Here is a 25,560-nt window from a genome sequence, read left to right as displayed (position 1 = left end):
CTTTATCTGAAAACTACCTTGAGCAGTTAAACAGAAAACCGACTCGTGGCGATAACATATTAGACCTTCTGGTGACAAACAGTCCCGAACTATTTGAAACAGTTAACGCAGAACAGGGAATCAGCGATCATAAAGCGGTTACTGCATCGATGACTTCAGCCGTAAATAGAAATATTAAAAAAGGTAGGAAGATTTTTCTGTTTAGCAAAAGTGACAAAAAGCAGATTACAGAGTACCTGACGGCTCAACACAAAAGTTTAGTCTCAAGTACAGATAGTGTTGAGGATCAGTGGACAAAATTCAAAACCATCGCACAATTTGTGTTAGATGAGTATGTGCCAAGCAAGATCGTAAGAGATGTAAAAGAGCCACCGTGGTACAACAACCGAATTAGAAAACTGCTGCGGAAGCAACGGGAACTTCACAGCAAACATAAACATAGCCAAAGCCTTGCAGACAAACAAAAATTACGCGAAGCGAAATGTAGTGTGAAGAGAGCTATGCGAGAGGCGTTCAATGAATTCGAAAGTAAAATTCTATGTACTGACTTGGCAGAAAATCCTAAGAAATTTTGGTCTTATGTCACAGCGGTAGGTGGATCAAAATAAAATGTCGAGACACTCTGTGACCAAAATGGTACTGAAACAGAGGATGACAGACTAAAGGCCGAAATACTAAATGTCTTTTTCCAAAGCTGTTTCACAGAGGAAGAGTGCACTGTAGTTCCTTCTCTAGATTGTCGCACAGATGACAAAATGGTAGATATCGAAATAGACGACAGAGGGATAGAGAAACAATTAAAATCGCTCAAAACAGGAAATGCCGCTGGACCTGATGGGATACCAGTTCGATTTTGCACAGAGTACGCGAAGGAACTTGCACCCCTTCTTGCGGCGGTGTACCGTAGGTCTCTAGAAGAGCGTAGCGTTTCAAAGGATTGCAAAAGGGCACAGGTCATCCCCATTTTCAAGAAGGGACGTCGAACAGATGCGCAGAACTGTAGACCTATATCTCTAACGTCGATCAGTTGTAGAATTTTGGAACTCGTATTATGTTCGAGTATAATGACTTTTCTGGAGACTAGAAATCTACTCTGTAGGAATCAGCATGGGTTTCGAAAAAGACGGTCATGTGAAAGCCAGCTCGCGCTATTCGTCGACGAGACTCAGAGAGCCATAGACACGGGTTCACAGGTAGATGCTGTGTTTCTTGACTTCCGCAAGGCGTTCGATACAGTTCCCCACAGTCGTTTAGTGAACAAAGTAAGAGCCTATGGACTATCAGACCAATTGTGTGATTGGATTGAAGAGTTCCTAGATAACAGAACGCAGCATGTCATTCTCAATGGAGAGAAGTCTTCCAAAGTAAGAGTGATTTCAGGTGTGCCGCAGGGGAGTGTCGTAGGACCGTTGCTATTCACAATATACATAAATGACCTTGTGGATGACATCGGAAGTTCACTGAGGCTATTTGCTGACGATGCTGTGGTATATCGAGAGGTTGTAACAATGGAAAATTGTACTGAAATGCAGGAGGATCTGCAGCGAATTGACGCATGGTGGAGGGAATGGCAATTGAATCTCAATGTAGACAAGTGTAATGTGCTGCGAATACACAGAAAGATAGATCCTTTATCATTTAGCTACAAAATAGCAGGTCAGAAACTGGAAGCAGTTAATACCGTAAATTATCTGGGAGTACGCATTAGGAGTGATTTAAAATGGAATGATCATATAAAGTTGATCATTGCTAAAGCAGATGCCAGACTGAGATTCATTGGAAGAATCCTAAGGAAACGCAATCCGAAAACCAAGGAAGTAGGTTACAGTATGCTTGTTCGCCCACTGCTTGAATACTGCTCAGCAGTGTGGGATCCGTACCAGATAGGGTTGATAGAAGAGATACAGAAGATCCAACGGAGCAGCGAGCTTCGTTATAGGATCATTTAGTAATCGCGAAAGCGTTACGGAGATGATAATAAACTCCAGTGGAAGACTCTGCAGGAGAGACGCTCAGTAGCTCGGTACGGGCTTTTGTTGAAGTTTCGAGAACATACCTTCACCGAAGAGTCAAGCAATATATTGCTCCCTCCTACGTATATCTCGCGAAGAGACCATGAGGATAAAATCAGAGAGATTAGAGCCCACACAAACATACCGACAATCTTTCTTTTCACGAACAATACGAGACTGGAATAGAAGGGAGAACCGATACCCTCTGCCACACACCGTCAGGTGGCTTGCGGAGTATGGATGTAGATGTAGATGTAGATCAACTTAAGTATTTTTTTGTTACCCATGGTTTCTTCGCAGCTACTTTCCTTGTACCTATGTTCCTGTCTCCAACTTCATTGCTCTTCTTAGGAATGTCACCACTCCTCTTAAACTAAACTCACGACTGAGCTATTCCTTACCGCAGTATCTATAGCCTCAAGCGTATCTTGTCATTCCTTAGTAATTTTGTATCCCATTACTTTGCTTATTGATCCTATATGACTATCGTCTTAAACTTTAGCGTACTCTTCATCACTATTAAATTGTGATCTGAGTCTGAATCTGCTCCTGGTTACGCCTTACATTCCAATATTTGATTTCGGAATCTCTGCCTGACCGTGATGAAAACTAACTGAAATCTTCCTGTATCTCCCGGCCTTTTCCGAGTATATCTCATTCTTTTGTGCTTCTTGAAAACAGTATTCGCTGTTACTAGCTGAAATTTATTGCAGCGCTCAAACAGCCTTTCTCCCTCCCTTATTCCTAGTACCAAGCTAATATTCCCTCGCAATCCTTTCTATTACTCCTTCCCCTAGAACCGCTTTCCAGTCCTCTATGACTGTTAGATTTTCATCTCCCCTTACGTACTGAATTACTCATTCAATATCCTCATGTACTTTCCTATCTCCCCATCTTCAGCTTGCGACGTCGGAATGTATACCTGAACGATTATTGGCGGTGTTGGTTGGCTGTCGATTCTGATAACGATCTGACCTGTTGACAGTAAGACACCCTCTGCCCTTCCTTACTATTCATGTCGAATTTACTTCCGTTATGTCATTTTCTGCTGCTGTTGATATTATCCTATACTTATCTGACCAAAAATTCTTGCCTTCTTTCCAGTTAACTTCACTGAACAGCACTGTATCTAGGTTGAGTCTTTGGATTTCTCTTTTCAGATTTTCTGTCTTCTCTACTAAGTTGAAAACGTTAGCTTTTCGTTGGCTATTCACTCTTTTTCTCATGGTCACCTTCCCCTTGGCAGCGCTCTTCCAGAGACCAAAATGGGGGACTACCCCGGAATCATTTGCCAATGAAGAGATAATCGTGGCACTTTGTTGTTTACAGACCACATGTCCTCTGGATACATGTTGTGTGTCTTTAATACAATGGTTCGATATCCTTCTGCATTCTCATCTCGTTGATCATTGATTGTTCCGGCCTTAGGAACAGTTTCCCACCCCACGGGCAAGAGTGTACTCAGAACCTCTGTCCATTTCTCCGCCCTCGTTACAACCCCGCTGGGAGAGTCAGGGTGACTTCTTATGCCGGAAGTCTTCGGACTCCAAAGCTGACGATTTATACTCAAAATTTAAGCGGTGGCCGGGTTCGAACCCGGAACCGCGGGCGTTTTGATTATTAACCAGTAAGACTACCCCTAGCCTAATTTATGGGGTCTGGGGTTAGAGAAGTAAGTGCTGACAGATACGAGATGATCCAAGTACAAGATCATAAGTATTCTTCCAATCAGCGTGGAGCGAAAATGAATATTTCCCAAAATAATGATAAACAATGGTGTGAAATCGAAGATCTGACCCAAAATCCGAAGACTCAGTCGACATCATGATGGTATGGCTCCAAAAGGCAACCTCACTGTGTTTTCTGATTCCTCTAACTGCGCATTGTTAACCCACTGACTGTTCAGTGTCTCATCATTGTCTCTTCGCCGTCCATCTGCCTGACTATCAACAGCCTGAATTAATCTCTTAGCTAGTCCTGATTTGTATTTTAGTTAATCTTCTCTCTGTCCTTCGGGTTGCTCACTGTTCCATCATATCGTAGCTGTCGTCGATGCGCTGAATTTTCTATTCGTGGCAATGATCGATCGACGTTGCATGCTGTGTGATCTGGCGGCAACTGGTCTGCAACCTGAGAATTCCAGTCTCGATCTCACGAAATCCATGTTTAGTTTGCTCCCATCGCTCGCTGCAATCCCCCCCCCAGCGAATGATTTAAAGTGTTCCTCTGCATTCTTGACTTGTCAAGCCACATTTCATAAAAACGAAACAGTTCAGTGGCAGTGGATGAGCACTTCACCACAGAATGCTCCCCTCTGTCTTGCTGCCTTGCCAACACTTTAATGCCATTTTTCGAGCGCGGTATGATGTATAACTTATGCAATTTTTCTAGTGAGACAGTTTTTTGAGCCATGCATATAGATTAAATCATTTTCCTTGATAAGTGTTCAAGACTGTGATACGTTTTTACGTGAGCTGAATGCATGACGGAATCAATTCACTGTGGAACAAAGCACTCTTTCCATCTTGGCGCTATCCGTCAAAATTGAAGGGATTTCGATGAGTTATATTTTTAGGGAGCCGACCACTTCTGACGACGTTATACATAACACATATAACGACCCATTACAGTTCAAAAAGGAAGCATTCAGGACGCAGTTCCCATGTCCCATATATCACGATCGGGAATTCATAACAATATAGTTCATAGCATATTCAAATGGATATGATGCTGACTTCGTTGGGAAAAGTAACAAAAATACCAGGGTTGCAACTTAAATAGTGGGAACTATTTATTTACAACCGATACAAAAGAGTTTCATGTTTGCACCTGTTACTGTGATTCAAAGTAGTCACCAGCGTTGTGTAGAACCCGTTGCCAGCGATGTGGAAGGCGTAGTATTCCGTTAGCAGAGCCTGTTCTGTTGATGGTGCGAATGGAGCGGTCTACTGCCTGTCGAATCTCTGGAACAGTTCTGAAGCGAGTGCCACGAAGCGGTTTCTTCATCTTCGGAATCAAATCAAAGTCACAAGGACTTAATTCCGGGGAGTATGGTGGATGGTACGCTACGTTCCAGTCTCATCGTCCGAACAGAGCAGCCGCAGCTTGCGCTGTATGCGCCCTCGCATTGTCGTAAAAACCATGGTTGGGTTGCGCAGAAAGTGTCGCCGCTTCTTTCACAAAGCTGGTCGCAGGTGATGCTCCAAAAACGAACAGTAATACTGTGCATTTACAGTCTGCCGTAGAGGAACGTAATGCGTTAGGATAACACAATCACAGCCGCTTCGTTTTTACCATGTTTTATTTGTGTAGGTTTTACCGTCTCCTTTATTTTAACTAGGAAAGGCTGCTTTTAGCACGCCATTTGCTTAGACCTTTAAGTGTATGATTAGAAGTGGCTGTAAGTTACTATTCCGCTATGACTTGTTAAAAAGAATCTGTGTACTCTTCAAGTATTTCTTTAGTGTTTCTCAGTATGTTTTTTTGGGACCATTGTTCAAAACTATTTCTAAAAGGTTTTCCCACTGTTAATGTTTTTACACCTTACCTGAGTACTTTTAGTAAAGTACTTCATAGCCAGTGCAGATATCATTCAAATTGGGGAAATCAGGCAGTGGTTATCCGCAGTTTAAAATAACATTCACCGTAGATGGGTTTGCACCGTGAATTTGTATTTTGCGGTAGGCCTGGTTTCCTGGACCGCCCAGTAGTCTCGCACTGGCGCGATGGTCGGAGGTGCTGTCGGCAACATTAGCTGCGCCCAGTCGTGGCGGACAGCGCGAGACCGGTCTGTCGCAGTCACTTGCTCCGCTTCGAACACTGTATGACACACACACACAGGATACGGTGGCAGATGCACAGTGACCAGTTTTCGTCCAGAGCGTTGGGTGATTTCATTCGTTTGTTCGAAATGAGAGGCTGAAAGTGTCTGCCACCGTTCGGCCGCTCAGCGATAACAGAATCGTGGCGCACGATCTGCAATCTTTGTCAAACAATTTTACAAAAACTATTCTGTAAAAACAATTCATGTTTGATTTACTTGTAGCTTTATGTATCAGATTCATGAAAATTTGCCCATCATTTTGTTAATCGTCATAGTTGTTTTGACATTTACATGGAAATAAGACACTGCGCGAAATTAGAAAAAGCTGGCAATGGAAAATTAGAGGTCGTTGTGGTTTGTTCAATTTGGTGCATATTACATAATATGTTGTTGTGTATGAAATTTTGCTAACGTAATGAATTTTTCTTTAGACTTGGGTGGAAGTCTCTGTCACGAAACTCGAGGAAATTGATCTGATGTAGCACAGACATTTGCGATCGCGCCGCAGCAGCGATAAAGCCTGAGTTAAAATATCCGCAACATTCCTCTTACTTCATAACCAGTTTGAGATATTGAAACGAGATTTAGGTAAATGATAGTATGGGAAGAGGTGAGTATTTTACCATAAGGTTATTATGCAAAACTTTATTATCTACCAACTTAGTGGAATAACTACAGACTTATTCGATGAAATAATGTAATTTTCAAGGGCCGTCGATAACTGGTGGAACGAGAAATGTTCTAGGTTTTGAAACAACATATGTGGAGACATTGCACGTTAAAGCTGTGCCGAGACTGGGCTTTTTCATAAGTTACAGGCCTTACTTTTCCTCAGGAACTGGCTTCATAAACTTAAGAACACACTGTTCTAGAATTCTCTCGCACCCGTGTCTGCACAACAGGTTACTCAGGTGACACACTGTTAACTTCGTTGTATTTTGGCTAAAGAAGCAAATTTTAATATGTGAGTAAGAGAAATGTGTCAGTTTTACTCAAAATTTGCCACTCATTACACTTCTCTAAAAGTTGAATGAAGTCTTCTCAGTTTTAAAGCCGTATCAGTTCCGATAAAGTTCTCGAGCTTTCGATGGCTAGCTCTGCCATTGTCGTCAGGAGTAAAAGTACTCATTGCCAGGACTGGTTTATTTTTCTATATTGTGATTTCATTCCCCTGCCCCATATGGGCAGGGGAGGGCTGGCAACGGCACAATTCACTGCTCCTCAGCCAAGTGGCATAAAAAAAAGAAAAGAGGAAACTATACATAAAGAAGGGCAGGAAAAGGAAGTTCAAATATACACTAACACACAGATGTTCATTGGGGAACAGTTAAAAAAGTTTAAAGATCACAGTTGGCGATTTGTGGGGCAATTAAAATACACTGCAGCCGCACATATGGGTTAAAAGTCGGCCACAGTATAAAAAACACACGGAACGAGAGAGAGACTTAAAAAAAACTACTGTAACCCATGAAGTAAACACAAGGAATAAGAAACTACTCAGAAGGGTCTGCTGAGGGACGGGAGGCTTGGCTGAGCCAAGGAAAAGAAAAAAGGGGGGTCAGGGGACGCACCAGGAGGCAGGCGACAGATGGGATGGGAGTTGGAAGGCAAGTCAGGACAGAGTGCAGAGACACAGAAGGTGGGCATGGGAAACGGAGGGAGGTGTAGGAGAGAGGAAAACCGTTCAATTGCCCATCCCACCTCCGTACAAGCGTTAAACTTCCGGCTTTCCTTCCTTTCGACATCAAACCCCGCCCCCTTGCCCTACTCAGTGTCTAGCCTTCGTCTTGGTTGAAGTTGTTGCTGTTCATTCTAATCTCAGTATGTTGATGCATGGCCTGCCTGAGTGGCCGAGTGGTTCTAGGCGCTACAGTTTGGAACCGCGAAACCGCTACGGTCGCAGGTTCGAATCCCGCCTCGGGCGTGGATGTGTGTGATGTCCTTAGGTTAGTTAGGTTTAAGTAGTTCTAAGACGAAATGGCTGCAGGAAAAATGTGAAGACATTGAAAAAGATATGATTGTCGGAAGGACAGACTCAGCATACAGGAAAGTCAAAACAATCTTTAGTGACATTAAAAGCAACGGTGGTAACATTAAGATTGCAACGGTAATTCCACTGTTAAATGCAGAGGAGAGAGCAGATAGGTGGAAAGAATACATTGAAAGCCTCTATGAGGGTGAAGATTTGTCTGATGTGATAGAAGAAGAAACAGGAGTCGATTTAGAAGAGATAGGGAATCCAGTATTAGAATCGGAATTTAAAAGAGCTTTGGAGGACTTACGGTCAAATAAGGCAGAAGGGATGGATAACATTCCATCAGAATTTCTAAAATCATTGGGGGAAGTGGCAACAAAACGACTATTCACGTTGGTGTGTAGAATATATGAGTCTGGCGATATACCATCTGACTTTCGGAAAAGCATCATCCACACAATTCCGAAGACGGCAAGAGGTGACAAGTGCAAGAATTATCGCACAATCAGCTTAACAGCTCATGCATCGAACCTGCTTACAAGAATAATATACAGAAGAATGGAAAAGAAAATTGAGAATGCGCTAGGTGACGATCAGTTTGGCTTTAGGAAAAGTAAAGGGACGAGACAGGCAATTCTGACGTTACGGCTAATAATGGAAGCAAGGCTAAAGAAAAATCAAGACACTTTCATTGGATTTGTCGACCTGGAAAAAGCGTTCGACAATATAAAATGGTGCAAGCTGTTCGAGATTCTGAAAAAAATAGGGGTAAGCTATAGGGAGAGACGGGTCATATACAATATGTACAACAACCAAGAGGGAATAATAAGAGTGGACGATCAAGAAGGAAGTGCTCGTATTAAGAAGGGTGTAAGACAAGGCTGTAGCCTTTCACCCCTACAGTTCAATGTGTACATCGAGGAAGCAATGATGGAAATAAAAGAAAGGTTCAGGAGTGGAATTAAAATACAAGGTGAAAGGATGTCAATGATACGATTCGCTGATGACATTGCTATCCTGAGTGAAAGTGAAGAAGAATTAAATGATCTGCTGAACGGAATGAACAGTCTAATGAGTACACAGTATGGTTTGAGAGTAAATCGGAGAAAGACGAAGGTAATGAGAAGTAGTAGAAATGAGAACAGCGAGAAACTTGACATCAGGATTGATGGTCACGAAGTCAATGACGTTAAGGAATTCTGCTACCTAGGCAGTAATATAACCAATGATGGACAGAGCAAGGACGACATCAAAAGCAGACTTGCTATGGCAAAAAAGGCATATCTGGCCAAGAGAAGTCTACTAATATCAAATACCGGCCTTAATTTGAGGAAGAAATTTCTGAGGATGTACGTCTGGAGTACAGCATTGTATGGTAGTGAAACATGGACTGTGGGAAAACCGGAACAAAAGAGAATCGAAGCATTTGAGATGTGGTGCTATAGACGAATGTTGAAAATTAGGTGGACTGATAAGATAAGGAATGAGGAGGTTCTACGCAGAATCGGAGAGGAAAGGAATATGTGGAAAACACTGATAAGGAGAAGGGACAGGATGATAGGTCATCTGCTAAGACATGAGGGAAGGACTTCCATGGTACTAGAGGGAGCTGTAGAGGGCAAAAACTGTAGAGGAAGACAGAGATTGGAATACGTCAAGCAAATAATTGAGGACGTAGGTTGCAAGTGCTACTCTGAGATGAAGAGGTTAGCACAGGAAAGGAATTCGTGGCGGGCCGCATCAAACCAGTCAGTAGACTGATGACAAAAAAAAAGTTCTAGGGGACTGATGACCTCAGAAGTTGAGTCCCATAGTGCTCAGAGCCATTTGAACCATCTTTTTGTTGATGTATGACCCAAGACACTTGTGTTCTCAAACTGGCGCTGGCACCTCATGCCATGTAACATCACTTGGTCCCGCAGCAGGCCAGAGCTGTCATGAGCTGAACAACTCACATTCCACACACTTGTCGTTTCAGCCCTCTCTGACTGGTGCCAGTGGCCGTAATGGCAGGTATATATGCGGGTAGTAGTGCCAGCCCCGGCAGTCGGTAGTTTTACTCCTCATGAATATGACAGAGCTAGCCATCGAAAGCTTGAGAATTTCATTGGAATTGATGTGGCTAGAAAACCGAGAAGATTTTATTCAGTCATGCCTCCACGAAAGACTCCGACGACACTTCTTTATACAGTACAAGCCAGGCGAAATTTAATCGCTGCATTTTCGGCGGAATTCTCTCTAGATGTGACGGATATTTTCCAATGGGTACCATTCAGGTGTGGGTGTGGGGATAATCCACGTAATATTTACAAAATAATGTCGGTGTAGGCTTCAGTTTAGAATGGCTGTTCCCCTCCAGTGCTGGACGTTTTCCCTACAGCACCTAACTCCCACCATTGCCGCTCTCCCTACGTTTGCGCTGCCATCTGTGCATCTACCGGCCATGATGTTCTGTGTGGTCTCTACAACTATCGGAAACCAGCGTCGTGACCAAGGTCGGATATTCTGGGCCTGACGATAGCAGTCAGCGCAGACATGGAGAGCTCTGGAGGCGTTTGAGATGAGCGACTGGGGCTGCACATTGAGATGGGCATCAAAAGGGAAGTTTGCGGCTGGAGAGCTTTCAGGCGGGACTTGAACGCAAGGACAGACGGCGTGGAGGGGAACACGGAGAGGAATGTGGAAGTTCTGGACATAGCCAAGTGCAGGAGCCTCGATGAGTTGCTACGCTGCGGTATACGATCAAACAGGGCTCACTAACGATCACCTTCTGGCAGCTGCTGTGTGGATGCAACTGTCTGGCGGAACGGTTCCTATCTTTTCCTGGCCAGAGCATAGTGATTCTGGTGGAGGCGGAAAAAGGGACTTCCGCATGTTGAGAGCAGCACATCATGAATACTTCAGCAGTTGTGTTGGTGCTTGATGCAGTTCACAGTATTGCCTACGGAGGATGCATTGGTTGTATGAGTCAGCAAACAACATTCCTCAGGAAAGTTGGCGATTGTCATATGACAAGTTGTCGGCTGATTACTGGCACGTAGAATGTATGAGTGTTGTGAGCAACAGCAAATTACCTTTTTAAATCACATATTTTGAGCGTAATTGCTTGTTATATATGTTTTAGGCTGTGTCTGTTGTTGGGGGCGATCTAAAGGCAGTGTTTTTCTTGAAGAAGTTTGCCAAGATTGCTAGTAATTTTTTTTATTGCTACTACCGGTTTCAACAGCTCTACGCTGTCATCAGATCTCAGAACTACATAAACACACATTTCAATTCAAGATGGCTCAGACACACACGATTTCATATAACCACTGTGTACACAAGTGCAGGTGGCATTGAACCCCAGCGTTTCACAAAAAAAGTTCCACACTATTAAAAGATACAAGCTGTGCTGGTGTCCCAGCTTGCACTAATCACTTTACTGTACAAGGGCTTCTTGGCTTGTGTAATATTTTCACAGAGCATCGCATCGCTTTGGCATATGACTTAATTCAATTCGTTCTATGCGTTGCGAAGAATACAATTATGTAAACTTAATAGCATTTCATAGAGTGATTTTGTATGGTCCACGCGTATGGGCTGCATTTGTTTTGCATCTACACTGACGGAAAAAATAGCAACGCCAAGAAATAGTTGTGATATAAACGAAAGTTGTTAGGCGTGTTTCTACATTGGAAGGTGAGGTCTGTTAACATTTCACGCCAGTTGAATTAGAATGGCACTAGTAGCGCCACTATGACGATAAAAGCCAAGTTTGCATTAAATAAACTCTGTAATGGTCGTGAGCGTTAGTTACCTTTGGACGTGGTGAGTTGATGTTAGTCAAGAATGCCTTTAAGGAAACAAACGCACCATCATCAATACCTCATCCATCGAGTCTGGAAAAGGTCGTGTAGTAGGACTACTAGAATGTGGATGATCCTTCTGCGATATTGCAAAAAGACGTGGAAGGAATGTAGACACCGTACATAAGCGTTGTCAAAGTAGGGTTTCATGGCATGAAGACAGGCAGTAGAAACTCTTGTCATGGGCGGGTTGGCATTATGTAAGCTGAGGATTCCTTAGCATGTAGGGCACCTTAATTCGACGAAAACTATCGTCGATGTACCGCTGTGCTGCAAGGTGCCATGCATGACAACCAAAGGCATCTTGCCATGAAATGACATGCCACCCCAGACCATCACTCCTCGTTATTGGGCCGAATTGCGAGAAGGTCAGGTTGGTATCCCACCGCTCTCTGGGGCCTCTCCAGATGCTTCTTCGCTGGACGCCTCCTAATTCTAAATAATCCCGTTTGGACAACACGTGCTGTTTGCGCGTGTGGAAAACACGAAGACAATGTTGAAGCTAGACTTTAATTCCAGAATGAGATTTTCACTCTGCTGCGGAGTGTTGAAACTTCCTGTCAGATTAAAACTGTGTGCCGGACCGAGACTCGAACTCGAGACCTTTGCCTTTCGTGGCCAAGTGCTCTACCATCTGAGCTACCCATGCACGACTCACGCCCCGTCCTCACAGCTTCTCTTCTGCCAATACTTCGCTTCCTACCTTCCGAAAAGCAAAGGTCCCGAGTTCGAGTCTCGGTCCGGCACACAGTTTTAATCTGCCAGGAAGTTTCATATGAGACTGTAATTGTTAGCGAAGTTTTAACAAGATACGTAGACTGAAAATAGAATTTATGATAAGCAGACTGATTTATTTTTCTTATGACTATGCTCTTCAGAGGACTGTGCCACCACAGACAGATAGTTTTATATGAACTGAAGAGATATGGGCCATTTATAAGTGGGACGCTCGGTGGGTAACCTATGACACTTCCATTCGTTGGTCACAGACTGCTCTTCTGGTCACGAAGTTACAGATGTAGATCAAGATCGGATTGGGCAAAGATTCTGAAGGAAATCGGTTCTGTCTCCCTTTATGCCAACCACTGTCGCAAATTATCTTAACCATTTAGGGAAACGACAGGAATTCTTATGTAGTTTGGAATAAGCGGACTTCCAGTCCTTTTGTTCCTGTGCCACCTCGCTCATTGTGAATCAGCCACTTGGAAGGAAAAGAAGTTGGGAATTGCACTCGAGAGAAACAATATCAGCACTGCGCGAACTGATGGACTGAAAACGACTGGAATAAAGTCGGAATCAAAGAAACAGGATTAAAATCTGTTGCCATAATGATATCATTGTGGCACATGTATGATTTGTTTATCATTCTGTTACAGATGAGGAATACGTTTCATTATTGTTGCAGCATAATTTGAAGAAGCGGTGAAACTTCTACTGCGTTAATGTGGAATGAGTTCACATTCGATATTAGTACATAGCATACTAGAGAGTGCTTCTTGTGAAGCCCATTGAACACGGTACCATGCTTTTTATCAACATAACAAAAATAGGGTAGAAAACACTTTTATTATTGATTGACAACGAAGGATCATTTACTTCTTGTTCCATAGTCATTTTTCAGGAACGCCGTATCAGTTATTCTACTGAAAGGTGTTCTTAAAATATTACTTTTTGAACCCTTCGCATATTTTTTTTCTGAGGCTTTTTCTGCTTGCCGAGTACTGGATCTCCGTGTTCCCTGAAGCGAAAGCACGGCAGGGCAGAAATTTAGCATATTCATAAGCGTCTGGCGGGAGGAGGTCATAAAAAGTGAAGAGTGCTAAGATTTACGGATTATTATAACAGCTCAGGGGAATATACCTCAAACTTCAGTCTAGCAGCTCCTTCAACATATATAAAAGAAAGCGGCTCCAGGATCTAGAAAGTAAAAGAAGAAAGAAGCAAACTGGGAGTTATTTAACGCAGTGCTGCGTTAGGAGAAACAAAGAATCCAGGCAGATAACACCACTGACTTGAGGCCTGGGAAACTTCTGCGCCTTCTCCGGCGCCGTCCATAACTCTGGCCGAGGGTCGGCGTCCATCCGTCTCTCCTGCTGCTGCTACTGCGGCTGAAACTGCAGCGCGACTTTGCAGAACGTCCAGGGCTCACAAATGGCTGACCTGTGACTTCACACGGATGTTTGGCATTCAAATTACTACGTACTTTCTATACTGATAACCAGTTTCGTCCTGTTACTGAGCATCTTCTGTTATGTTGAAAAAATTACGTACGAAGTGTGATCATACGTAGCTAATCATATACAAACATAATATACAGGGCTATTACAAATGATTGAAGCGATTACATAAGTTCACTGTAGCTCCATCCATTGACATATGGTCACGACACACTACAGATACGTAGAAAAACTCATAAAATTTTGTTCGGCTGAAGCCGCACTTCACGTTTCTGCCGCCAGAGCGCTCAAGAGCGCAGTGAGACAAAATGGCGACAGGAGCCGAGAGAGCGTATGTCGTGCTTGAAATGCACTCACATCAGTCAGTCATAACAGTGCAACGACACTTCAGGACGAAGTTCAACAAAGATCCACCAACTGCCAACTCCATTCGGCGATGGTATGCGCAGTTTAAAGCTTCTGGATGCCTCGGTAAGGGGAAATCAACGGGTCGGCCTGCAGTGAGCGAAGAAACGGTTGAACGCGTGCGGGCAAGTTACACGCGTAGCCCGCGTAAGTTGACGAATAAAGCAAGCAGGGAGCTAAACGTACGGCAGCCGACGGTTTGGAAAATCTTACGGAAAAGGCTAAAGCAGAAGCCTTACCGTTTACAGTTGCTACAAGCCCTGACACCCAATGACAAAGTCAAACGCTTTGAATTTTCGGCGCGGTTGCAACAGCTCGTGGGAGAGGATGCGTTCAGTGCGAAACTTGTTTTCAGTGATGAAGAAACATTTTTTCTTAATGGTGAAGTGAACAGACACAATGTGCGAATCTGGGTGGTAGAGATTCCTCACGCATTCGTGCAGCAAATTCGCAATTCACCAAAAGTTAACGTGTTTTGTGCAATCTCACGGTTTAAAGTTTACGGCCCCTTTTTCTTCTGCGAAAAAAGACCGACAGCGCCGACTTCATCTTTCAACAGGATTGTGTTCCACTGCACTTCCATCATGATGTTCGGCATTTCTTAAACAGGAGATTGGAAAACTGATGGATCGGTCGTGGTGGAGATCACGATCAGCAATTCATGTCATGGCCTCCACGCTCTCCCGACTTAACCCCGTGAGATTTCTTTCTGTGGGGTTATGTGAAAGATTCAGTGTTTAAACCCCCTCTACCAAGAAACGTGCCAGAACTACGAGCTCGCATCAACGATGCATTCGAACTCATTGATGGGGACATGCTGCGCCGATTGTGGGAGAAATTTGGTTATCGGCTTGATGTCTGCCGAATCACTAAAGGGGCACATATCGAACATTTGTGAATGCCTAAAAAAACTTTTTTAGTTTTTGTATGTGTGTGCAAAGCATTGTGAAAATATCTCAAATAATAAAGTTATTGTAGAGCTGTGAAATCGCTTCAATCATTTGTAATAACCCTGTACAATACAATGCAGGGTGTTTTGACAAGAGTATGTCTTCTACATATATTGTATTCCCCAAATGTTCTACATGTCAAACAGATAGCGTGTCTCAAACTTTTTGTGTCAAATAGAACCAGGCGATAGTCGGTCTACAAGCGTTTGTAATGAGATACTCAAGTGCACATTTATTGTGCAGTTGACACACACACACACACACACACACACACACACACACACCGTACACCGCATACCAACAACGTAGCTCATAGAAATTGTTCAAAGCGATAACCTAGAGTCTCAATGCATGTATTTCATGTCCAGAATGAGGACAAGCCCATCGCCACCCGTATCGATAGCCACTAGCCACGTCTCTCTGTCTACGTATGAGTGGGCACTGTCAGAGACCACCTGATAGGACATTATTTGTTGTACGATCCACGTTACCTGGTGTTCCTACGACGTGTGTTGCTACACATCTTGGGACTTTACCCCTTGTTGTCAGCTAAAGGAGGTACTTTCAACACGACGTCGCACCAACCCACTTCGACGTTAATATCCACGAGCACATGAACAACACGAACCGTCGTCGTTGGATTAGAAGGGGACGTCCGGTCTCACGGTCAACACGATCGTCAGAGCCCTCATCTCTGGACTTTTTTCTCTGGGTTTACTTCAAGATGCCGTGCATGAAACCCCCGTAGACACTGTAGAAGACTTGTTTGTCAGTGTCCAAGCTGCCTGTCTCCTGGTACAACAGACACTAGGGATCTTTCGGAGAGTGCGGCAGAACTACATGCGCCGTTTCATCGCATGCATTAAGACTGGCGATTGTCACTTTGAATAATTACAGTGGGCTACGTTGTTGTTTCTGACCACACAAACAAAACATACTCTATATCAGTATCCTCACTACAACTCGTACGCCGGCTATGCTAAATGCGGGAGGATTGCTTGCCGGACCCTGTATTTTTCGTAAAATTTTATGTTGTGGACTGGCAAGGCAGCCAATCCACTAGGAGGAAGCCGAAAGGCACGCGTTTAAGCTCACGCAGGCTGGCGTGAGGTCTCGAACAGTTAAAGGAATAGAGACTAGTAAAAAAAAGTACGTAGCTGCTGGAATACTTAACTTTAATCCATAATTGGTGAACGTCGCTCTTGAAGGTACATGTTTTACAGCATCAATAGTAACTGGTAATGGCGCCTTGCTAGGTCGTAGCAAATGACGTAGCTGAAGGCTATGCTAACTATCATCTCGGCAAATGAGAGCGTAATTTGTCAGTGAACCATCGCTAGCAAAGTCTGCTGCCAAACTGGGGCGAGTGCTAGGAAGTCTCTCTAGACCTGCCGTGTGGCGGCGCTCGGTCTGCAATCACTGATAGTAGCGACACGCGGTTCCGACGTATACTAACGGACCGCGGCCGATTTAAAGGCTACCACCTAGCAAGTGTGGTGTCTGGCGGTGACACCACATTTTACTCATTAAAGGGTTTAGCATGTGGATAAATTTCGAAATGGTTCAAATGGCTCTGAGCACTATGGGACTTAACATCTGTGGTCATCAGTCCCCTAGAACTTAGAACTACTTAAACCTAACTAACCGAAGGACATCACACACATCCATGCCCGAGGCAGGATTCGAACCTGCGACCGTAGCAATCGCGCGGTTCCGGACTGCGCTCCTAGAACCGCTAGACCACCGCGGCCTGCTATTTCGAAATAGTAAGGTCTTGTAGACTCATTTCCGCTCAAATAATCGGTAAACTTAAGCTGAGGAACCAAAGAACAGAAAACTACGCTTTCAGCCAGAAGTAGAACAGTCAAACGAGTGATGTGATGTGGACTGGCGTAATAAGAGAATGATAGTCGTTTGGAAGTTAAATCTGAGATTTACAGCCATTTGGAATGTTGACACAGTTGTTTATTTCTCACCCAGAACATGTGAACGAGTGACAACGCTTTAACACTTGGCTGTTAACTGCTGTAATTATTTTATTTTATTGGTGTCCAAGAGCCTACAAGCTCTATTTACCCGTATTAGCCGTTGTTGTTATTTACGCCTCTACCGAGGGATAAAATGTGTGACCCGAATAGCGGCTTAACGTCCACTAAATATTTTGATTTAGAGGCCTCTGCTAGTTATGATGGACGCCCTACTGCCGCAGTCTGTTTTTATTCTTTTCGGTTGTTTAATCAGATTGACACGTCCCCAAATGCTGTACATCGCTTGAATGGATTTAGTTCATACAAACTCGATTACGTCAATAGGTTGGTTCGGTGTAAAGCCTGGGAGTTAAGCATTTGTGTATTTTAACAGCGGTGTATTGAGTCCAGCGTTACCTTTTTACTAACTTACGGAAATTACAAGAAAGTATGAGAAATTAACACGGGTATTAACAAACTTCGCTGATGAAATTGAAACTTGATTACACAGCAAAGGCCGTCCGTTGTGGTCGAGCGGTTCTAGGCGCTTCAGTAAGCAACCACGCGGCTGCTACGGTCGCAGGTTCGAATCCTGGCTTGGGCATGGATGTGTGTGATATCCTTAGGTTAGTTAGGTTTAAGTAGTTCTAAGTCTAGGGGACTGATGACCTCAGATGTTAAGTCCCATAGTGCTTAGAGCCATTTGAACCACCCACAGCAAGGGTATTCATTTACAAACTTCAAAATCGTAAGTTCTTATTCAGTACGACTGATGCTGGAATTCTACGTGTCTATCCTTGACATTCGCCTAAAGTGTTGTCCACGAGAAAAGTGAAACAGTTTAGTTCAAATGGCTCTGAACACTATGGGACTTAACATCTATGGTCATCAGTCCCCTAGAACTTAGAACTACTTAAACCTAACTAACCTAAGGACAGCACACAACACCCAGCCATCACAAGGCAGAGAAAATCCCTGACCCCGCCGGGAATCGAATCCGGGAACCCGGGCGTGGGAAGCGAGAACGCTACCGCACGACCATGAGACGCGGGCATTAAAAAAAAAAAAAAAAAAAGAATCAGTTTAGTCTCATGGGGGTTCGAAGTTCCCTCGTTCTGTAAACGACTCCGATGTATTGACTAGTGCATTATTCTCTTGGTTCACGCATTTAGAATACCATGGTACTTTCAGCTGTTCTTGTACGTTACGAGCCAGCACAGTGTGCAAACTAGTGCATGGATTGCAGATTACTGTTTTTGGGTATTGGTTAAGAACGTAATAATTGGTTGATTTGAGGGACGGGATCAAACAGTGACGTCGTCGATCCCACCGGTTTTGTGAAGGATGGGGAAGGATGTCGTTAGTGCCCTTTTAAAGGAACTATCCCGACAATTGCCTGAAGCGATTTAGGGAAATCACGGAAGACCGAAATGCGGATGGCCGGACGAGGGTTTGAACCGTCGTCCATACGATTGCGAGTCTAGTGTGATAACCACTACGCCACCTCGCTCGGTCGTAATAATTGGATTAGAGTACCACAACAGAACAACGTTCACGGCACGACACGGTTTTATTAGTTAGTCTGCGGTCCTTTGTGGTCGCCTAGTATCAAAACCCTTTGATGCAGCCTTTCATAACTATTTATTTATTAACATTACAGAGTGACGCAAGGCCTTGGTAACTATGGTGTCCCGTTAGCTACTAAACGCTAACACAAAGCTGCAAACATAGCCTCTTTGTCTTTTTCTACAGCTTCTCTCACAAGGGGAGGCCACGACGTTTGGAACGCGGATTTATTTCAAACTTCGTACACTCGTAGTGCTCCATTAGGTCAACAAAATGTGTAAGCAGTAGCGCGTACTTCTCAAGTGTTATTGAGAGAATCGCAAGATAATGTCGGTCATCAAATATATACCTGTACGTGGCCATTTTTGCCATGAATCGCTAATCGCTGGATCGAGTCCCGTTCGTCTTTTTTTCTTATTTCTAACGCAATCATTTTCTTTAGTATTTATATTACAGTTGATACCATGGGAAAATACGTGTAATCGGATGAACTTTTATTAAATTTACAATGTTATTTGACAGTCTACAAATTTTTATTATCGCAAATGATATAATATTCATAACTATCGACTAGTAAATAACCAAACGCATAAAGTGATACTGAAAATGTCTGCTTGTCCGTCTCTTCAAAATTGTTCGTATTTAATCCTAAAAGGAACGAGAAATTGCTTCTCGTGAAGACGCTATTAAAATACACTCGATACTGCATGATCAATTATTGGCGCTGATATTTGAGGAAATGCTGCGTTATGCATTCTCCTCCTGCGCAGGAGACCTTCTGTAAAGTTTGGAAGGTAGGGGACGAGATACTGGCAGAAGTAAAGCTGTGAGGACGGGGCGTGAGTAGTGCTTGGGTAGCTCAGCTGGTAGAGCACTTTCCCGCGAAAGGCAAAGATCCCGAGTTCGAGTCTCGGTCCGGCACACAGTTTTAATCTGCCGGGAAGTCTCAAATGACCTTGCGTATGCAGCAACGGCATTTATTCAATGCAGCTGGTGCCGTTTAACTTTGTTTTCCATGTTTTGACGAAAAATACCATCATGCCATTGTACTCGTAATGTCGAAAGCGACAATTAATTGTACATCTTTGGAAAGCCAGCTGTGCCGGTCAAAACTTGGAGGTAACAAGTAGTTTTGGGCTTCTTCCAGGTAGCCGGGATTTCTCAAATCACGGGCAAGTATACATTTTCAGTATTACTTTATGCGTTTGTTCGTTGACTAGTCGATAGTTATGAATATTATATTATCTGTGATAATAAAAATTTGTAGGCAGCCAAATAACATTGTAAATTTAATAAAAGTTCATCCGATTACACGTATTTTTCGCATTATATTAATTGTAATATAAATAGTAAAGAAAATGACTGTGTTAGAAATAAAAGAAACTGACGAACGGGACTCGATCCAGTGATTACGGGGCTTGAACGGTACCCACTAGGCTGCCACCGCTTCCTGGTAACAACGGCCACGCACAGGTGTATTTTTGACGGCCCAAACTATCTTGCGATTTTCTCAGTAACGCCTGAGAAATACGCGCTACTGCTTACACATTTTGTTGTCCTCATGGAGTACTATGAGTGTACGAATTTTTAAGTAAATCCACGTTCCAAACGTCGGGGTCTCCCTTTGTCAGTGCTTTATTTGTTTGACCTCTCTTTATTTTCATAAATGATCGGACCATAATAATAAGATACGTAAAATAAAGTAATACGACGTATAAAAAAATTGCAATAGGGAAACAAATTTTGTTGCGTTATTAAGGGGAAAATAATACATGATAGAAAAGATAAATAAAAAAGATGTCTTTTTACCTGTTTCTTTCCATTTGGAGTGTCGTGATATACACTTAGAACCTGACTCACCTTCTTGCAATGTTCTGCTCTACTGTGATAACTGCTATAAGTATGTGTATCATTAGACTGCATCTACGTTGTTTGTTTGTGAGGTATGACACTGTTATTGGTTACGGCCGTTACTTCCTCAATTTGCCCGCGTCGTAAGCGAGAGATGAGCCTCGGAAGAGTGAGCTCGAGCCTCACCTCCCTTAGGAGCACTTGTTATCTTTGTTCTGATTTAGTGTTCGTATAGTTAAGTCTTATTACATTTTCACGACTGCACGTTACCTACTACGAGTGCTTATCGCAGCCGTGGCTGGTCGATGAGCTGCGTCACAGCGTGGAGAAGCCGAAATGCGGCACCGAGATGAGAGACGGCCAAATGCCGGCCGTTGTGGCCTAGCGGTTCTAGGCGCTATAGTCCGTAACCGCGCTGCTACTGCGGTCGCATGTTCCAGTCCTGCCTCGGGTATGGCTGTGTCTGTGTGTGATGTCCTTAGGTTAGTTGGTTTTAAGTAGTTCCAAGTCTAGGTGACTGATGACCACAGATGTTAAGTGCAACAGTGCTTAGAGCCATAGACGACCAAATGTCGACAGCAATGCACTGCGCCACTATCCCCTCTGGATGCTCGATTTCTATTCAATAAAATTTACTCCGTGTTTCTTAATATTTAATAGTGCTATGACGTGTCCTTCATTTAAAGATTCCCATCAGATCGTTATTTCATAATGAAATACACCATGCAAACTTAACCAAGTAGATTTGCTATTTAGCTTTTAATGATATATTATCTTGGCACTATTTTATTTTGTAATTTCTTAATGTTATCTTTTATGCTATTTTTTATTTCTAAAAAAATCTTTCACATCGTGAGTGTTAATAAGAGGCTCCGGAAAGCCCTATATTTCCAATGTTAAAATAGCGCTTATGAGTTACAAGTTTTCCCAGAAAGTATTTGAGCTTGGCAGTTTAAATTTTTACAAGTTATTTATTGGAATATTGGCTACAACTTAACACACGGATTTTTAAAAATTTGAATTCAGTTGTAGGAGATTAATTTTTTTCTATTGTAATGAAAATTCACTACTTTTGTACCTTTTTGTTTTAATTCAATAAGATACCAGTTTTCGGAGAAAGGCTGTGTTGAGTTAGGCAGAAAAGACTGTAAATTTTCCTGAAAATTTGGAGCAAATTGGTTTGGTAGGTCCTGATAAAACATGCAATGTGTATGAAACGATAAAACTTTTGGGAATCGAGCGACAAAGTTTGGATTACCTTTTTAGTGCATTCCAGGCCCATAGGTTGGATTATCTTCATCTTCTGCAAACTCCTCCTCCAGCTTACCCTTTGCACTCCTCCTGTTCATTCTGGATTGTATTTCTAGGCTATTTACAGCTCTGTCAGCAGCCGGAAGATGTTCCTTGTCTAAAGCAAGGATCGTTCGTACCATGTTGAAACCTATCTTTATTCCCATATTTCCAAATACTTTGCACCTCATATCGTTGCAATCATTGAAAGTAGCAACAGCATCATACACATCAAAGTGAAGTGTTTCTGTTCCAACAAACACAGATTCGGGGTTTCTCGACCATATAACACTATTTACACTTTCATTCGGGTTTTGAGATTTTCCATGAACACACGCTTTCAACAGTTCAGTTGTTGTTAAGTCTTTGAAAATAGGTGTTATTACCGCATCGGACAGACTATATTTGTGAGTGTACACTTCGCCAGTTGGCAATCCCTTGTTGTATTTACACCACATGTTTTCTCCTTTGAAAATCAAGTAATGACGGAGACTTTCATCGGTTGAAAATGTATGCAGAAAAGATCCCAAGCAGCCTTCTTCATTTCATCGACTCTGTGTGTTTTGCCTAATAACCACTCCACAACAATTCCGCATTTTGTCAATTTCACTGTCAGTTAACTTCCCCTTTCCATCGGACCCCTTACCATCACTGAGTTTTTGTTCCTTGTATGAAGCTTTCAGTCGCCGAAGTCTTCATAGCATTCGTTTCTGCACGTGTCCAATACACTCAAATCCCTTCACTACAACATCAGCACCATACTGCTTCAGGTCTTGAATATGTTTGAACCTTCTAAAATCACCGTCACCAAAGTAATTCACATATCGCGTTTTATCACACACAACAGAACGTTGAAATATACTAGCAACATCAGCCACTTCCATTCCTCAACTACTGCCACTACAGTTAGTTGTGCGGTTATTTTCGTGTGTACCTTAATTTTTTTGTGTGCACGTGCAATATTTACACCTACAACTGTTCCAAAAGGTGGTCGTGTGTGAACACTTACCACACTTCAGTTCCATTTCATTGCAAGTCCTACATGATTTATTATAGAGTGTTCCAGACCGATTTCACTACACTGAATACATCTTGCACAGTTTGAAAAAAATCCGTTGAGAACTGACATATTACATTTTTCATTTACATCCGATTCACGTATAAAACGTTCATAATTTCCTCTAAATGAACCAAGCTTTCCCTGAGAAATACTTTCTTTCTCACTTTCATTGCAATGGGCAGCTGTACTAGCAAGGTTAGGTTCACACACTTTTTTATCGTCTTTATTGTTTACAGTAATAACACCCACCTTTCGCTTTCCAACATTTCTCCTTTGCTTAAAAATCTTCAGATGATTTATAGGCAAAGGTCCCGAGTTCGAGTCTCGGTCGGGCACACAGTTTTAATCTGCCAGGAAGTTTCATTTATAGTCACTTTACGTTTATCCATGATTACACTTCAATAAAACAGAGACATCAGTGAACAAAACTCACTACGAATATTTTCAGGATTACAAAAGAGTAAATAAACATGAAACACACGACAGTCGAGGGAGCGATATAAGTCTAACTATAACAGGTTACGCACAACAATTATTTTGTAACACTTATTTTCTCTCACATCACTGAAATGTACGTGATAAGCATGTAGAGTGGTGAGTACAGCGTTTGACAGCTGCTCAACAACGCCACAGTGGGTCTCGCCCATGCAGAACGTATTTCAAAATTATTTTAAAAATAGTTGCCGTCTTTTGAACTCAATAAGTAACACATAAATCAAAAAGGGAAAGTTAGTAGAATTTAAAAATACAAAAAGGTAAAAATTGAACCTTTGTGATTTTGAACCTTTCTGGAGCCCTTTGAGAGGTAAAAAGTGAAGCTTTATAACTAAGGGGCACCATTATCTCTGCTGGCCGCTATTTGCATCTACTTAGGGCTCAAAATTGGGCTTTACCTTCAGTATGTGACATGCCTATTTTGAAAACATACATTACTTCTAAAGTGTACTGGTGGCTGTTCCAGCCGACAATATGTCAAGAATGTGCGTTATTGATTTTTTTTTCCTTGGTACTACGTTACATGAAAATAAACGCACTTAAGATAATACTTGTTTATCTGGCAAGCAAAAGAAATAGTCATCAGTGTTTCTAGAATCTCACACTGGTTTAAAGTGTACCATGTTCTCATATTTCCTTGCGGATGAATGCTGTATGCCTTTTTACGGGTAATGCTTGAAGTCACTGAGCTATCCAGATGCGACTCATAATCCACTTTTGCAACTTTACGACTTATAGCACTCGTGGAAGGAAGGATATTGCAGAGAAGTGGCTTAGCCACAACCTAAGGTATTGCTGCAGGAGTGTATTTCTGCTATGCACAGCATTGTGTGTGCTGGTGTGAAACTTCCTTGCAGATAATAACAAAGTGCCAGGCTGGGTTTCCATTTCAGATTTTGCGTTTTACAGCCAATCATATCAAGCACGACTGACGACCATACCTCAGGACTTGACTTCTGCCAGTACCTCATCCTTACATTCAACTGCAGAGGGAAAGATTCATTCTGATAACAGTCCCCTGGGCTGTGTTAAAGCCGTTCTTTCACTCTATGGGTTTTACCAAGTGTGCTTGTCCCGTAAGGCATGCAAGACAACTGCGTAATTTGGAAATCTGGAGACAAATAACAGAAGAGACAGTTGCTCAGGTCAGTAATAACTCACCAAACGCTAATCTGCTTGGAAGTTTCAGACATCAGTGTTGCTTACAGACCAACAATGCTGATAGGTTACCAACTTAAATTTTAAAAAAGAAAAAAACTATGTACCGTACATCTCTAGCATACACACGGCTGGTCGATATTGACTGCTGGTCAATAGTGACTGCTGGTCGGTACTGGCTGCTGGTCGGTACTGGCTGCTGGTCGGTACTGGCTGCTGGTCGGTACTGGCTGCTGGTCGGTACTGGCTGCTGGTCGGTACTGGCTGCTGGTCGGTACTGGCTGCTGGTCGGTACTGGCTGCTGGTCGGTACTGGCTGCTGGTCGGTACTGGCTGCTGGTCGGTACTGGCTGCTGGTCGGTACTGGCTGCTGGTCGGTACTGGCTGCTGGTCGGTACTGGCTGCTGGTCGGTACTGGCTGCTGGTCGGTACTGGCTGCTGGTCGGTACTGGCTGCTGGTCGGTACTGGCTGCTGGTCGGTACTGGCTGCTGGTCGGTACTGGCTGCTGGTCGGTACTGGCTGCTGGTCGGTACTGGCTGCTGGTCGGTACTGGCTGCTGGTCGGTACTGGCTGCTGGTCGGTACTGGCTGCTGGTCGGTACTGGCTGCTGGTCGGTACTGGCTGCTGGTCGGTACTGGCTGCTGGTCGGTACTGGCTGCTGGTCGGTACTGGCTGCTGGTCGGTACTGGCTGCTGGTCGGTACTGGCTGCTGGTCGGTACTGGCTGCTTGTCGGTACTGGCTGCTGGTCGGTTCTGGATGACGGCCAATACTGACTCCTGGTCGATATGTAGAATGTCAGTCACTACTTCTACATTATTTCTGAGCCAAATGGTAACATTATTTCTATTTGTAACCAATTAAAACATACATGTAGACTGGTCGTAATTACTTTTGTGTGTGGAATCACCATCTGTATTCAGTTAACTGAATGACTTTACAAGAAGATGACAATACATGTGCCACTTAAAAATATAGGTAGCATTCC

The sequence above is a fragment of the Schistocerca cancellata genome, chromosome 5 (assembly GCF_023864275.1).
Source record: "Schistocerca cancellata isolate TAMUIC-IGC-003103 chromosome 5, iqSchCanc2.1, whole genome shotgun sequence".
Classification (NCBI taxonomy): Eukaryota; Metazoa; Arthropoda; class Insecta; order Orthoptera; family Acrididae; genus Schistocerca; species Schistocerca cancellata.
Note: the sequence above shows the minus strand (reverse complement) of the source record.